A 16,055-nucleotide genomic window follows, 5' to 3' on the forward strand; every position below is an offset into this window, starting at 1 on the left:
TTCTTAAATACTGGCCATGCTCTAAAAGATGCCCACATCTCCCATGTGACTGTGTAGTGTGCCACATACCTTTCTATCTTGCATGTTCCACAGGGGCAAGCCAGCAACTTCTCAAGACGTCCCTGTGCTCTAGGTGAGAATATTTTTCCATTTTCACACTGAACTTGGGTTTCTTAGGAGCTCTAATTCAAGGTTCTTTCCTGGAAATTGACTGATGGTGTCAACATTGCCTTCTTGACTAAATAGCTTTAAAGTGAAAGAATGGAGTCCTGGATTGTCTCTCTAAGTCTATGAACAAGATCAGTCAATCTGGCTTTCAAATTTTCCTAATAGCAAAAAGTCCACATCAATGTGACTATGAGTCACTGACTGAGCTTTAATTTCTTACTGCTCTCTTGTGGCCATTTAAATGAACTGTCCAAAGGTTTAAAAAATTCTATAATATTAATAGGACAATTATTTTCCAGGCAGTCATCATTTTGTAATGGAAGAAATTTATTGTCTTGACATTTGCACATCAAAGCCACAAAACATTTTCTTTCTTCTTAGGCATTGTGATGGGGTTGCAAAATTCAAAAGAAGGCTGGGGGTTCCTCTTTCTTTCTTTCTGCCTCCTTCCCTTCCCTCTTCCTCTCTCCCTCTCTCTTTTCCCCCTTCTTTTTTCTAATATCTTAATTTCTCTTCTCTTTCTCTTTTATAAAGTCAACCACATTGCATTTCTCCATGAAGTCATCAAAAGAGTAAAGACTGAAACATTTCTGGCCATTCTGAAGATAAAATAATGCAGTTCCCAGCTTGTTCTCTTACTGTGGTTTTGGGAGTATCTGTAGTCTGTATTTAGTCATCATAATTTGAAACAGCCACTTCTTTGGGGAAGAAAGCATTCAAATACAAACTCTATATTACAGCACAAATGCGGCACAGTTAATAAAAGTCACCCTGTCATGTTGGTGTCCTACCACGCTGATGTGTGAGTATAGAGAGCCAAGACGCTGCAGACTGAGGAATCTTATGAGGAGAGAATGTTCTGAAGTGCTTTTTCCTTCAGTTGTGTCAATCAAGTGATTAATTCTCTAACAAATCTCTAATTCATTTGACTTCAAATTCTGTGGCCATGCCTACTCAAGCATACAAGGGTTTAATCACAGTTATTAGCATCTCTGTTGTAACTAGCTTGTACATATCACACAGGTAACTCTTCTACAAAATGAGGCTCATACTGTCCCAGACATTATTCTATAGACACATAGCTGGGCTCAGAGGACTTAATGGTAAAGTTCATTCATCATGTGGCTATAGAAACATCTATTTGTGAAATCCTGGTTGCAGCATTGTCTCCTGAAGGTACAGTCTCACTGAATTTGTAGTTTATTATGAGACAGACATAATCAAAGAATGCCATGAAGAAATATAAAAGCATAACCATGTTAAGCATAAACAAGAGGGATATAAAACATGTCTGGTCACGAAGATCAGTTGACACTTTCCTGTGTGATGCCACAGTCAAGAAGCCACAGATGCGGCATGTAAACAGGCCCTGAACTGAGAAGTCTGAATAATTTTCATGCTATAAAACAATGGCCAATACAAGCAAAAGAGCATGAGGTAACTGAAAACGGAGACCTGTGTGTCTTCAGACTTCAGCCAAGATGTTAGCCCATATTTACTGTGAGAGAGTAAAGAAGACATTAGGATTCTCTAAGCATAAGACCTCCTCATCTTTGAAAAGTGTGTTCTCCCAGATGCATAGACAATGGAATTAAAGAGGTCAGAGTGCTGAGAAGCAAGTCCTTTGAAAGCTACAATAGTTCACATGGCAGGTGACAGCCATTCACAAGGTCTAAACATAGCTATAAAGGGAGATGGGATGTTGACTTCTCAGGACTCAGTATCAGTGCTAACATCACAGAAGGTTATTCTCAGCATTCTAGTTTAAACAGTGCATGAGACACTTGTGCTTCCTGGTGCAGAGGTGACCAGTTAGAAGGGTAAAGTTGAGCTTAAGAGGTGTATGAGCCATCGAAGTGGACACATAAAGAAGGAAGTTGTACGTGATAACCAAGATTTTAAAGAAAGAACCTGTGATGGAGAGATGTGAATGAAGTTGATATTTAAGTTCAGCAGGAACCACAGATATCAATGAAAAGATTGTGATTAAAGAAGAAAAAAATAGTAGTATAATAACTAATCTAATATGTTAGCTTTTTCCTCAGGTCTTTGCTTATATTAAGTCATCAAATATTCCTACATATTCTATGATGCAGATACTACTGTTATCTCTTCTTTCTTTCTTTTTACTGTGAATACCTGCATGTGTGTAGATCGACAGCTGTGGAAGGACGTGCAGACACACGTGTGTGCAATGGAAGCTGCAGGCTGATGTCAGCAGTCTACTTCAATCATTCTTTCTCTTATGCATCCAGGCAGGGTTCCTCAATTAAACCCAGGGCCTGCTGGCACAGCTAGTCTAGCTACAAAATGAAGGGCTTTGGCATCTCTGTCTCCAGAGTGCTGGAAGTACAGACAGGCTAGTACCACCACTGTCACTGATGTGGGTCCACGGGGATGTGAAGTCTGGTCATCAGGCTGCTGCTTCCAGGACAGGTGCTCTAATTGCTGAGCCAGCTCTTGTCCCTACTAGTGTCAACCTCATCTCATGGATGAAGCAAGATGTTGCACCTTGCCTCAATGCACATGGAGTGAATCGGGAGTGTGAGCTTTCCATTGCTGTTACACCTACCTGAGATAAGGAATGGAACAAGGGAAGCTATTTGTTTTGGCTCATATGTAGAAAACCCATCATCAATGAGTCCTGTTGCCTTTGGGTCTACAGTTGGGCAGGGGCAAAGCTGCTTACCTCATGGCTGCTATGCCAAAGGTGAAGGAGAGATGAAGAGACCAGAATCACACAATCCTTTTCATGTGTCATGTGTCATGGGCCATAACTTACAGCAACCCACTAGACCCAGCTCCTAACTCTGCCACTCTGGAATCACAGCTCTGATACATGAGTCTTAGAGGATACCCAGGCTCCAAACCACAACATCACATAATCCGACTTCACTTCCAGGCTTTGTTTATCATTATATTGTTCTATTTCCTGAGGATTCGAAGACAAAGAGGATTTTTTTAAAAAAAAAAAGGTTCATTCAAATAGTATTTTCAAAACTTCCAGCAGGTGTAGGGTACAGCTTAGTCACAGAGTGCTTTCCTAAGACACTTGGTTTACTATTTATTTTTTTAAGTTCTTTGAGAGTTTCATACAACCTACTTTGATCATATTCACCCCTCTCCTACCTCTTCTCAGATCCACCCCTCTTCCTTACCCATACAACTTTAGTCCTTCAAGACTAATTTGTGTTTCCTAAATATTCTTGAGGTATGATCTAACACTGGAGTGTGGTTGACATACCAGGACCTACAGTCCTTGAGAGAACTCCCTCTCCCTCTGCTAGCAGCTAACAATGGCCAATAACTCCATGGCTGGGGGTGGGATTGTGCTTACCTTCCCCCTCAACACTGAGATTTGTTCTCTATTGGGCTTGTACAGATTTGTGCGTGCTGTAGCAACCACTGTGAATTTATAGATACAGTTACCCTGTGGTGTCCAGAAAACCATGTTTTCTTATAGCCATTTACAGTCTTAGGCCCTTAGCACTCTTTCTACTGCCTCTTCTCCAATGATCCCTGAGCCTTAAGTAGAGGGCAACACAGCTTTGATTTTAGTGGCATGAAAGTCAGTCATGAATTTGGTGGAATGGCAGGACCACAGCTGTGCTGCAGTGAAAAGAAGAGCCAAAGAGAGGAACAGTGGATGTTGTCTCAGAATTCAGCCCAGCACACATGCTCAGAAAGCCACGAGTCTAATCAGCCCGCAGACTTGTACTAGGGCAACTCCTGTGAGATAAGGAGGACTGAAGAAAACTCTAAATTTTGGGTGACCACTCCAGGAATAGGAGTAAAGGACTCAGAAATGCACCAGGCTCCAAACTCTGCTTTAGAATGAGATGAAAGCAGAAAACAGGAAAATTTGAAGGAAGAATTATTTTACTTATTATCAAACAAAATTTATTTCTAAAACAAAATCTTCCTGCCTGCTATTTTTCCTTCCTTCCTTTGTTTTGTGTTTTATCTTTCAAGATAGGATCTCTCTGTGTAGTCCTGGCTGTCCTGGAACTCTCTCTGTAAACCAAGCTGCCTTTGAACTCAGAGATCTACCTGCTTCTGACTTCTGAGTGCTGGAATTAAAGGTGTGCACCACCACACTCATCTCTTCTTTGTTTCTTCCTTTCTTTCATTTTCTCCTTCTTTTCTTTCTTTCTTTTCTTGCTTCTTTCTCTTTGTTCTTTGAGACAGAGTCTCATGTAGCTCAGACTGGCTTTGAACTTGTTAGGTAGGTGAGGATAATCTTGAACTCCTAATCCTCCTATTTCTACTTCCCAAGTATTGAAATTATGGGCATATACCATCATGCCTAGTTTTATGCAATAATAAGATCAAACCCAAGGCATTGTGTATGTGCTACCCAGGCACTCTATACACTGACAACATTCTCGATCCCTTTACAGTAAGACAGAGAAGTATGGGCCTTCAGCTATAAAATGGGAAATCCATTAGTGTCTTTAGTAAGATTACAAATTAAAATACTTTATTAGACACAGTTTTATACAAATGTGAGGTATTAATATAATCTGTTATTGAAAGAGCAGAAGTGTGTTCAAGATGGAAAGAAAGCCTGAGCATGGCAGCACCTGTTTGTAACCAGTCAGAGAAAGCTGGTTAGGAATGGTTTGAGGCTGGTCTGAGTTGCAAGCAAGACTGTTTTCAAAGTCCAAAGCAAAAAGAAGAATAAAAGAAGAAGATGAATAATGAAAGTTGATTTATTGATTCAGTAGACCAGAAGATGCATATGCATACTTACAATATAAGTGCTTTATTGGTGGATTAATTGGTATCTATTTAGAAAGAGCCAGAAGCAGTGGGATGTAATCACTGTGGTCAGCCAAGGGGCTTCCTGACATTGTCTCAACACCACATTGGTCAATGCAAAAGGGTGTGTCGATCTAGCAGTATTGATAATTCTAGCCTTTCCATAAACATTTGCTGATCAATTGATTGAACTTGACATACCATTAACATTCAGTTAAAATATTTCCACAAGCAATCTTGTGAGACTTTAGAGGAAGAAAGCCACCAGACTCAGCAGCCAGACACTTCCTGAGCATGCACACTGCAGTGCCCCAGTGATTTGTCCAACAGTGTCAATGAAAGGTATTCATAGTTAAACCTTCAGGGTAGTAAATAACATGATTGTCAGGACAACGTATGATTCACTGGGAAGTCACCAATCTACAATGTCATAGTTTCATACATATTTTGAGAGGGAATTGGAGACAGATCTGAGCTTCTCTTTGATGTTGATGTAGACCAGACATTATTCCTTCATAGCAAGACACAACTATTCCAATTTTTATGAACAGTGGGGTTTGTGGGTCTTTTAGACATTATATTTTATTCTCCAATCTTTTCCTTTGTGTATACAAAACTTAGTAAGATAGCTTGTAGATGAATTGACTTTTTAAACGAAGTTCACAAAAGTAGCATGACTAATAATAGAATAAGTGAACTAAAAGGACCAAAGTGTTTGAGTCTGCACCCTGACCCTGTTCATGTAAAACCAGAAAAACCATTGAGAGGTATCTCCATCTGATCCCTAGAAGAGTCAGCCATCAACTCACACACTTCTACACCCGTGAGCATCAGAAGACATCCCCAGGCTCCTTCCTGATGTCTACAAGCACAATACCAGAGGGATGCCTTGCTGAGATCAAGGTCAATGTAAGTTTTCTGTGCAGTTGCTGATGAGACGTCCTAAAGGAGTATTTTATCTTCTTAGTTTGTGTATGCCCATTTGTTGTCATTGTTGGCCCTAGGTTAGATCACATCATTTCTTATTTTAAAACTTTTTAACATTTGAGAACATTGCTTATACAGGATCTTGCTATGTCACTCAAACTGGTCTTGAACACATGAGCTTAAATGATTTTCCTTCTACAGCATTCCATATAGCTGTTGTTATAGGTGTGGACCCTCATGTACAACTTCATCATGTCATTCTTACAAAAATGTATCAGAGTGGAAAACGCTAATAAAGCAGTGTGAATGGTGCTATTATATAGAAGGTTTGGGTCTACTGGGGTAGAAATAAGGAATGACAATAAGTCATGACAAGTGAGAGTGTTAGACTGATTCACTGTTGTAGGAATACTACTTCCTAAGACCTGAGACAGGTTTGACATGAAATGAAGAATAAGACCAGCTGACAGATTAATGCATTTGTGCTTACCATTTTCTCATAACTCCTACCACAAAGGCCTCCATGAGGGAAACTGCAGGACTCAGGCCAGAGCACATTGTACAAATGGTCTATGGCAACAGAGAGAGCTCAGAAGGCAAGCAGACACTGATGTTTCCGTCCCCTTGTCTATTTTGACGTATGATGTTTAATACATTTCTCTGAATCTGTTCTTAGATTATTTTTCTAAATGAAAAACTATTCTAGTAAATGCAATTGATGTGCTTGTCCTAATTTTAACTCTGTGAGAACTCTACAATTGTAACTTGTGGTTCTTTTGATCTCATTCCTAATCATTCAGGCATCCAAATCTTAATAACTTTGTAGCACCTACTATATTCTAAAATCCATCCTCATTTTTCAGACACAACATGGAACAAAATAGTCTTTATCCTCTGAGGGTGTACATTCTTGATGATGAATAATAAATTCAATTATAACAAAAGTCTAGAGGGAAAGCAAAAGTTGCTAACAAGGCTTGGAAAATTGTAAAATGCATCTAATCCTAGACATAAGTGTGGATCCTATGATTGCCTGGAGGGCAGGACAGGAAGTCTCTCTGAGTCTTGGCTAGGGATTATATAAAATGTCTGCTTAAGGAGAGGATTACAGTCAAATAGAAGCAATCTGTTCAGGATTTTACATAGAGGAGCATAGTACACGAGAAAAGTCAGGTTAAGTGATTTGGGGGGTCAGCAGTCTTGAGACAAGAGAGGTAAGATTAAGAAAAACCATAACACGTGTGACATTCCAGATCTCTGTAATTCACGGTGGTGACTCTACATTTGTGCTTCAGAGGATAAATCTATTGACTTTACAATGGGAGTACAGCTAACCCCCTCTCTACAAACACTTATTATGTAAATTTATTCCGATACTGAAGCAGTCCATCCTACAGGGAAGCTCTTTAAGCAGGAAGGTAAACAACTCAAAATAGCTTCAGGAAATCCCTGAAAGAGACCAGATTCATTCTGCTCCTCCCTATCAGAATAAGCAATAAAAGCTGAGAGTTCCTCTCAGACAAAGCTTAGCTCCAAATAGACTCTTGAGATCAGATGGCTACCTGGAAAGAGCAAAAAACAATGAACTGCCTGGAAGAAGTTTAGACCAATGGAGTCACTCAGAAGACACACTCTATAACCTGTTGACACAGCCTTTGCCATGCTTCCAGGTTCCCAGATTTTTTGAGCTATCACCCATGCTAGGTTGGGCTTTGGTGAGGCAGCTATCTCTTGAGTATTTCCACTTGTGGAAGTAACTCCTGCCCATATTCCTGTAAGTAACCCCAATACAAGCCTTGGAGTTGGACTTTGATGGAATCCATACTTTGGACTGTTGTGGGCTCCCTATCTGGGGTGAGAAGACATGCATGTTGCATATCCCCACTAAGGATTTGTCATACAACAACAGCATCCAATACGAAGAATCCTTTGAGTTACAAGCAAGAGTGAAATGTCTCAATCTCTCTTGTGACACTAGGTAGATTTAGATAACTGTCTTGCCCTATCTATGTGCTTCTTTTCAAAACTAAGGCATGAGAGTCATAGAATAAGGAATGTTTGTCATTTTTCTTGGGATATTTATAGTCCAACGACATAATGAAGGTCATCCAATGTCAGAGGCCTGAGGTTTTGAGAGTGAGGAGGATTGAGAGCAATGAGAGGAAGGATTTGAGAGAAGCCGTCAGGGAGAAACCATTGTAACATTTCCTATATGCACGAATGAAGAGGTTTGGAGGCATGGGGTCAAGGGTGGGTGCCATGACTTGTAGTGTTGTGATAAGAAACTGGACAACAAGGGCTGTTTGGGGAGAACTAGTGTATGTGGAGCATAGCACATAAAGTAACAACAAGTGTCAGTGCAAGTGCAGAGAAAATGGAAAGGCGTACTGTTGGTGGGGCAGTAAGTTAACAGAGACACTATGGAACCAGTATGGAGGGTCTTCACAGAACTACACCTATGATATGATTCAGGTGTACATATCATGGATACTTGGACATTGATGCTTAAGATAGCACTATTCATAATGACTAACTCACAGTATCATCTTAGGTGTCCATCAATGGAGGAATGGAAAAAGAAAATGCAATATGTGCACACCATGGAATTTGATGTGGCCATAAAGAAGAACAAAATGATTTCATTTGAGAAAAATGAATGAAACTGGAGATTATATTAAAGAAGTCAAGAAAAATTCAGAAAGACATTGTGTGTTTTCTCTGAGTTGTGGGTAGTTGATTTTATATAGATACACAAAATAATGTGTTCACATATGACATGAACATAGAAGCAAAGCTCTCTAGGGAAGCAGGGGGCACTAAAGGTATGAATAAGGAAGAGAAAGGGGATGGGAGTGAGCATTGGGAGGAATATGGATGCAGACATCATACACTAGGGTGAGAACATCCTGTGAAACCAGGTACAGGGTGTAATGAATATAGTATGTAATGAATGTACTCCAACAGAGGTGATAAATGCTATTCAGAATACCCAACTTAAAGTGTCAGAGGGGGAGATCCATGAGAGAATGTCCAGTAAGCAGTTGTGTGTATAAGCCTGAAGGTAAACTGAATGATCAGAATCTCTGAGACTTAAGATTATATGGCAGACTGCTGATTGCCCACTTAAATCTATCCTTTCCCTCTTCTGATGAAATGCCTAAACAAAGGCCATATCTTCCAGGTATCCTGGTGGAGCTACATTGTTGTTTAGCTGCACCCTTATCAATGGGCCATGCATCTGTTTGGATTATGTTGTTTCCAGGGTATTTGATTTGTTATCAGTTCCCACCTCCACACTTCTGATTTCATTTTTTCTTTCCTTAAGACCCCAAACTTACCAGCAATACAGCTTCTGACCACAGACACAGGTAACGAACTGAGGCAGAGATGCAGCATGGCTTGGGGACTCTGGATGGCTCTGGGCAGTAGAGCTGCCTGTTGTCCTGGACCACACGGAACTTGAATCTGTGGCATGATGGGGAGCAACCTTAATTCCTAAGCCATTCGCTTTTTGAATTAGCTCAGTTTTCACCCTAAACTACAGAGGCAACGATGTCACTCAGTATACCAGGCAAAGTATAAAGAGTAGGAAAAGGAAGATTGTGATAGGCCCTTGGAAACACCAACACTGAAAACACAGCTCTGAATCTTGTTTAAAAAAAAAGAGAGAAAATACAACCTGAAGGAAAAGTTTAATGTTATGAGCCTTCCTGTAAATTCTAGCAAGAGGGGCACAGAAGAATATGTCAGCATGGTCAGTAGCATCAGTGATCCCAATGGGACAAATGCAAGTAAGAGGAACTCTTGGAGATTTTGTTTTAAGGTCACTGATGTCTTGGAGAGAACCGGTTGAATGGAGTTATGGAGGAAGATAAAGCAAAGAAATGAACACAAAGAAACTACAACCTAGGAGCATTGTGAGGAAGTTTAGTGTTGGAGAGATAGAGACAGAAATGAGATCTGCAACTAACATCTAAGTGCTTGTTGTGGGTACTAGATACTATTGCAGATATTTCATTCATACTGCCCTGTTAATCCTTCCAACTGTGCTAAATTAGCATAACTAGGCACACATCACAAATAGAAAACCAAGGCAAAATGACGTAAAATAATTATGTCAAATCCTGCAGGGTTTACCAGTCTCCTGATCACGTGGGCTACAGCTTCTCCTCAGGCACCCAAAGATTACCCATTCATGTTTTTCTGAATGCACAGTTTTAAATGTTGCTGCTGAATATAGTTCATGTTAATGCCCCCAAAATGTTTGGCTCCCTGGCGAAATAGATTCATTCAATCCAGCTGAGGCCCAGAACCCCTGCATTTGCCTCCTTCCCTGAGTTCTGAATAAATACAGAAGGGTGACTCCAGATGTTCTGCACTGACAAAAATGAGCACCGTCTGTCAGCCTCACCGTGCAACAGTGGATTCACCTGTGGGTCTATCAGAAGCTAGCTACTTTTGGGTGCCAACATTGTCAGACATGCTTGTTTGTTTTCACTGGTACCAAACTGTGCTGCAAAAGGCTCTAGAAAAGGTAGAAGAATGTATTACTGGGAAATGATGAGGACCCATTTGCTTCTGTGGAAACCATGCATTATTGTGGTGTCTACATACGTACTTGGGAGATTTATTTCAAATTATTTCATTTCCTGAGGTGACTATAGTGAGAGAAGAATGGTTGGGTTCCTTTAGGCATGAAGTGTGCCAGTGTAGTGATTAGGGAAGTTATAATATTAAAACAAGGACAGTAGAAGGAACCAGTGAGGGAATTGAAGCCATTGACCAATATAACTATTATCTTCTATTGTCAAGAATGTAAAGATACGTTTGATGAAGGTAGCATCTTTACTACATGCTTTGTTCCAGGAATCAACTATCTAGAGCAACAAAAGATCCTATAGAGCAACAGAAGACTGCAGGGCTCTGCATAATATGTCTTCAAATAGCTAAGTGGCTGACCTTAGTGCAATGGGCAAAGAATAAGAATTGGGGGTCAAATAATCATAAAGTCTGAGTTTGCAACTTTGAAACTGGAACAATATCAGGTAATACCCAAGTGCCTAATTTCCAACTTGCTTATGGATATCCAAGGGTATCTGTCAGGAAGCTAAAAGGCACTGGGCAAGTATCCAATATGCTGAGAGTCTTGGTTGGCTTGATTTGAACACAGACCTTTCAAAGCACTCACTATGATAATGAGAACTCTGGATGAGAATTGTGAAGCCCTGCTAAGGCAATTTGAGGTGATAGACAAGCACTAGGATTGGAAGTCTGTAGTGACCAAACAGCATGGAGGTCAGAGTTGTTACCACTGGTCTTACTCCATGACTTTAATGTTTAATGTGGTTGATTTACCAGCCTAACAATTGAATGACTATGGGAGCCTTATAGTCTGGTATACTCATTTTCATTATCCAAAATGGAATGTTGGTTGCCTGTCTAGAAAATTATTTTATTCTGTACCATATGACATGAATATTACTTCTCTTTTCTGTGTGTACCAACAGTGAGTAAATCTATAATGACAATTTTTTAGATGGTAATATATCAATAACAACAAAGGACATTTAAGATAGTTTAAGTTTCTAGTATTTCTCTAATAATGACTCCACAAATTCTTAATATTTGTGTTTCTTTCTTGTTGCCAACTTGTATACTCTTTATTCTCTTTGTGTGATGCAGGTCCATATGTCAAACAACTTATATTGGCAAGGCCTTTATTTTTTATTTTGTGTATAATTTTTAATGTTCTAATTTAACACTTAGAGCAATCAAATTGTCATTTGCTTATTGTGTATGTGTTTTTGTGTGCACATGTTCATATGTCTGAAGTCATACATGTGTGCATGTGTACATTTGTTTACATATGCATATGGGGCCAGAAGTTTATTCCAGTATTTCCTCTATCCATTTCCAGTTTGTTTATGGATGCAGGGGCTCTTTTTGACCTGGAGCTTGCTGAATCCAGCTATGCTAACCAGTCAGGTTGACTCATAGGTCCAGTTTGTGTACAAAATGCTGTAACAGAAGACACTTGCCATGCCTTCCCAGCTTTTTTTGGTTCTCCTATTTGTATAGTAAACAGCATCTTCTGAGCCATATCCCCAGTTCTACAATCAAATTTGATTTGCAAAATTTTCCTTTATAAATGATCACTTTTAATTTTGATATTATGCTGCCTTGCTTTTCTATTTCTGGGATAAGACATCATGACCAAAGCACCTTATAAAAGAAATAGTTTATTTGGAGCTTACACTTTCAGAGGGTTAAAGCCCATGATCATCATGGTGGGAAGCATGGCAGCAGGCAGGCAGGCATGGTGCTGGACTAGTAGCTGAGAACTCACATCTTGAGCCATAAGCGTGAGCCAAGAGAAAGGAGTCTATTGTAACCTCAAAGTCCACTTCAATGGTAAACTGTCTCCAGCAAGCCATGCTTAATCCTTCACAAACAGTTCTACTAAATGGAGACCAAGTATTCAAACACATGAACCCTCAGGGGTCATCCTTATTCACCACCACATACGTAGAATGTTCAATATTTTATTTTTTAAGAACAAAATGATCTAATTTTTCACAATGCTTGGAAACAAACAGAAGTTGTTTGTGTCTTTGTTTTAAACCTGGCAAAAAGAATTGAATATTGAGACAATCATGTTGATAATTACTGTGTGTGTGTGTGTGTATGTGTGTGTGTGTTGATAATTACTGTGTGTGTGTGTGTTGATAATTACTGTGTGTGTGTGTGTGTGTGTGAGAGAGAGAGAGAGAGAGAGAGAGAGAGAGAGAGAGAGAGAGAGAGAGAGAGAGAGAGATGGCTGTTTTATTTTTAAATGTTTCTTCAGTTGAAGAATTTGAATAATTTTAAATTCTTCCTACCACTTTCTGTCTGAATGGGACACTAAAGGAAAATGTTCTGAGGTCCCAGGTGAAGGGTGAGTGGAAATGTCTACACTTACTGTATAGAACATCTCACAGACATAGATCATTTGCTCACTGTCTTGCATTATTCTTTTTCCTTTCACTATTTCAATTATGCTGGTCAAATGAGTTTCCATGGCACTGTCCTCAAAAGTTGTACAGGGCATGATGGATTGTTTTGTTTGGCAAAATCCTCTAAAACGTGATTCATTGTCTGCAGGTGATTCATGGTTAGGAAATTAATTCTGAACTGTGCCAGTGATTGTGGCTGATTAAGGCCCAGAAGTCCCCACTGTTGGCTCACTAGCACTCATTGTCAACTGGGATATTTCTAAAATTAAAAGAGCTGAAAGTGGATGTGCTTGATGCATGGAATTTACATGCATGTTTGCATCTTTTGAAGCAGCTCCCCAGCCTACACAATTTTAACTGTTGGCATGAAAATCATTCTCCAAGTGTCTGCCTGAATGAATCACATTTTACAAATAAATACCTGTCAAATGGTGCAATTATTTCAGATCCAGTCATTAAGCAATAAAATAAAGAGTCAATAGGATACATCTGCTGCAAAGTGCTAGAGAAATGCAAGTTTCCTTCTCAAGTTACTTGTCTTTAATATTTTAGCCTAATTGGGAAAGTGATTCACTAGAAACATGTTTCACTAAGTCTATTGAATACACAAAAATGCAGGGGACAGGCTCCCTATACCTTCACTTAGGAAATGAAAGAAACGTTTGTCTGTGAGAGAAGAAGGAGAAATTCAGGGAGGGAAGATAGGACAGCATTCCTGTCATGTGCCACAGACAGAACTCCCATCAGAGAAGAAAGCACAAATCTTAGGATCTGAACCACCCTTCCCCCACCCCTTAGCATTTAGGTGAGCATGTACATGTGAAAGTAAAATTCAGGATATCTGCTGTTGCAAATAAAATGTCATTGTTTGAATATGTAGGTTTTCCTTAATGAAGTAACCTTTCATTGTGATAGGATCATAAAAGAAGTATGGTTTCATTGTTAAAGCACTAAGAGAAAATGAACAGGAAAAAACAGAAAGTTAGAGTAAATATTACTATCGAGACAACTAATGCTACCACATAGATATTTTAGGGCCTTTCTCATTTAAAGTAATCACAAACTAAGACATAAGAAATCTTCCCTGTGACAGTTGTTGAAGTATCTACCCAGTGTTCACTGTCTCCAGTGTCTCCCCCATGTCCACTGTCTCCAGTGTCTCCCCGGTGTCCACTGTCGCCAGTGTCTCCCCTGTGTCCATTGTTGCTAATGTCTCCCCCGTGTCCACTGTCTCCAGTGTCTCCCCGTGTCCACTGTCTTCAGTGTCTCCTCTGTGTCCACTGTCTCCAGTGTCTCCCCCGTGTCCATTGTCTCCAGTGTCTCCTCCGTGTTCACTGTCGCCAGTGTCTCCCCCATGTCCACTGTTGCCAGTGTCTCCCCCGTGTCCACTGTCTCCAGTGTCTTCCCCGTGTCCACTGTCTCCAGTGTGTCCCCTGTGTCCACTGTCTCCTGTGACCACTGTCTCCCCCATGTCCACTATCTCGTGTCTCCCCCGTGTCCACTGTCTCTAGTGTCTCCCCCGTGAACTGTCTCTAGTGTCTCGCCTGTGTCCACTGTCTCCCTGCGTCCACTGTATCCCCTGTGTCTACTGTCCCCAGCATCTTCCCCGTGTCCACTGTCTCCAGTGTCTCCCCCGTGTCCACTGTCTCCGTGTCTCCCCCATGTCCACTGTCTCCAGTGTCTCCTCTGTGTCCACTGTCTCCAGTGTCTCCCCCATGTCCACTGTCTCCAGTGTCTCCCCCGTGTCCACTATATCCATTGTCTCCCCTGTGCCCACTCTCTCCATTGTCTCACCTGTGCCCACTGTCTCCAGTGTCTCCCATGTCCCCTGTGTCCACTGTCTCCCCTGTGCCCACTGTCTCCAGTGTCTCCCCCGTGTCCACTGTCTCCAGTGTCTCTTCCGTGTCCACTATCTCCAGTGTCTCCCCCGTGTCCACTCTCTCCAGTGTCTCCCCCGTGTCCACTCTCTCCAGTGTCTCCCCTGTGCCCACTGTCTCCAGTGTCTCTTCCGTGTCCACTATCTCCAGTGTCTACCCCGTGTCCACTGTCTCCAGTGTCTCCCCCGTGTCCACTATATCCATTGTCTCGCCTGTGCCCACTGTCTCCAGTGTCTCCCATGTCCCCTGTGTCCACTGTCTCCCTTGTGCCCACTGTCTCCAGTGTCTCCCCTGCGTCCACTGTCTCCAGTGACTCCCCCATGTCCACTGTCTCCAGTGTCTCCCCCGTGTCCACTGTTTCCAGTGTCTCCCCTGTGCCCACTGTCTCCAGTGTCTCCCCCGTGTCCACTGTTTCCAGTGTCTCCCCTGTGCCCACTGTCTCCAGTGTCTCCCCCGTGTCCACTGTCTCCAGTGTCTCATCTGTGCCCACTGTCTCCAGTGTCTCCCATGTCCCCTGTGTCCACTGTCTCCCCTGTGTCCACTGTCTCCAGTGTCTCTTCTGTGTCCAGTATCTCCAGTGTCTACCCTGTGCCCACTCTCTCCAGTGTCTCCCCTGTGCCCACTCTCTCCAGTGTCTCCCCTGTGTCCACTATCTCCAGTGTCTCCCCTGTGCCCACTCTCTCCAGTGTCTCCCCTGTGCCCACTCTCTCCAGTGTCTCCATTGTCTCGCCTGTGTCCACTGTCTCTAGTGTCTCCCCTGTATCCACTGTCTCCCTGTGTCAACTGTATCCCCTGTGTCCACTGTCTCCAGTGTCTCTTCCGTGTCCACTGTCTCCAGTGTCTCCCTCGTGTCCACTATATCCAGTGTCTCCCTGTGCCCACTGTCTACATTGTCTCCCCTGTGCCCACTGTCTCCAGTATCTCCCCTGTGTCCACTGTCTCCAGTGTCTCCCCTGTGTCTACTGTCTCCAGTGTCTCCCCTGTGCCCACTGTCTCCAGTGTCTCCCCTGTGCCCACTGTCTCCAGTGTCTCCCCTGTGCCCACTGTCTCCAGTGTCTCCCCTGTGCCCACTGTCTCCAGTGTCTCCCCTGTGTCCACTGTCTCTAGTGTCTCTCCTGTGTCCAGTGTCTCTTCTGTCTGTTGTCTCCAGTGTCTCCCCTATCTTCTGTCAGTGTCTCTATCTATTGTCTCTTGTATCTCCAAAATCACCATAAAATCACATACTTAAGTTAATTTCCTGCTTTTAATAAGCAAGATTTGGAACATACAGAGTAGTATTCCAGCTAGTCACCATTATACAGTGATACATGAATGGTCATAAGTGATTGCT

This window comes from Onychomys torridus, chromosome 6 (assembly GCF_903995425.1).
Source record: "Onychomys torridus chromosome 6, mOncTor1.1, whole genome shotgun sequence".
Lineage (NCBI taxonomy): Eukaryota > Metazoa > Chordata > Mammalia > Rodentia > Cricetidae > Onychomys > Onychomys torridus.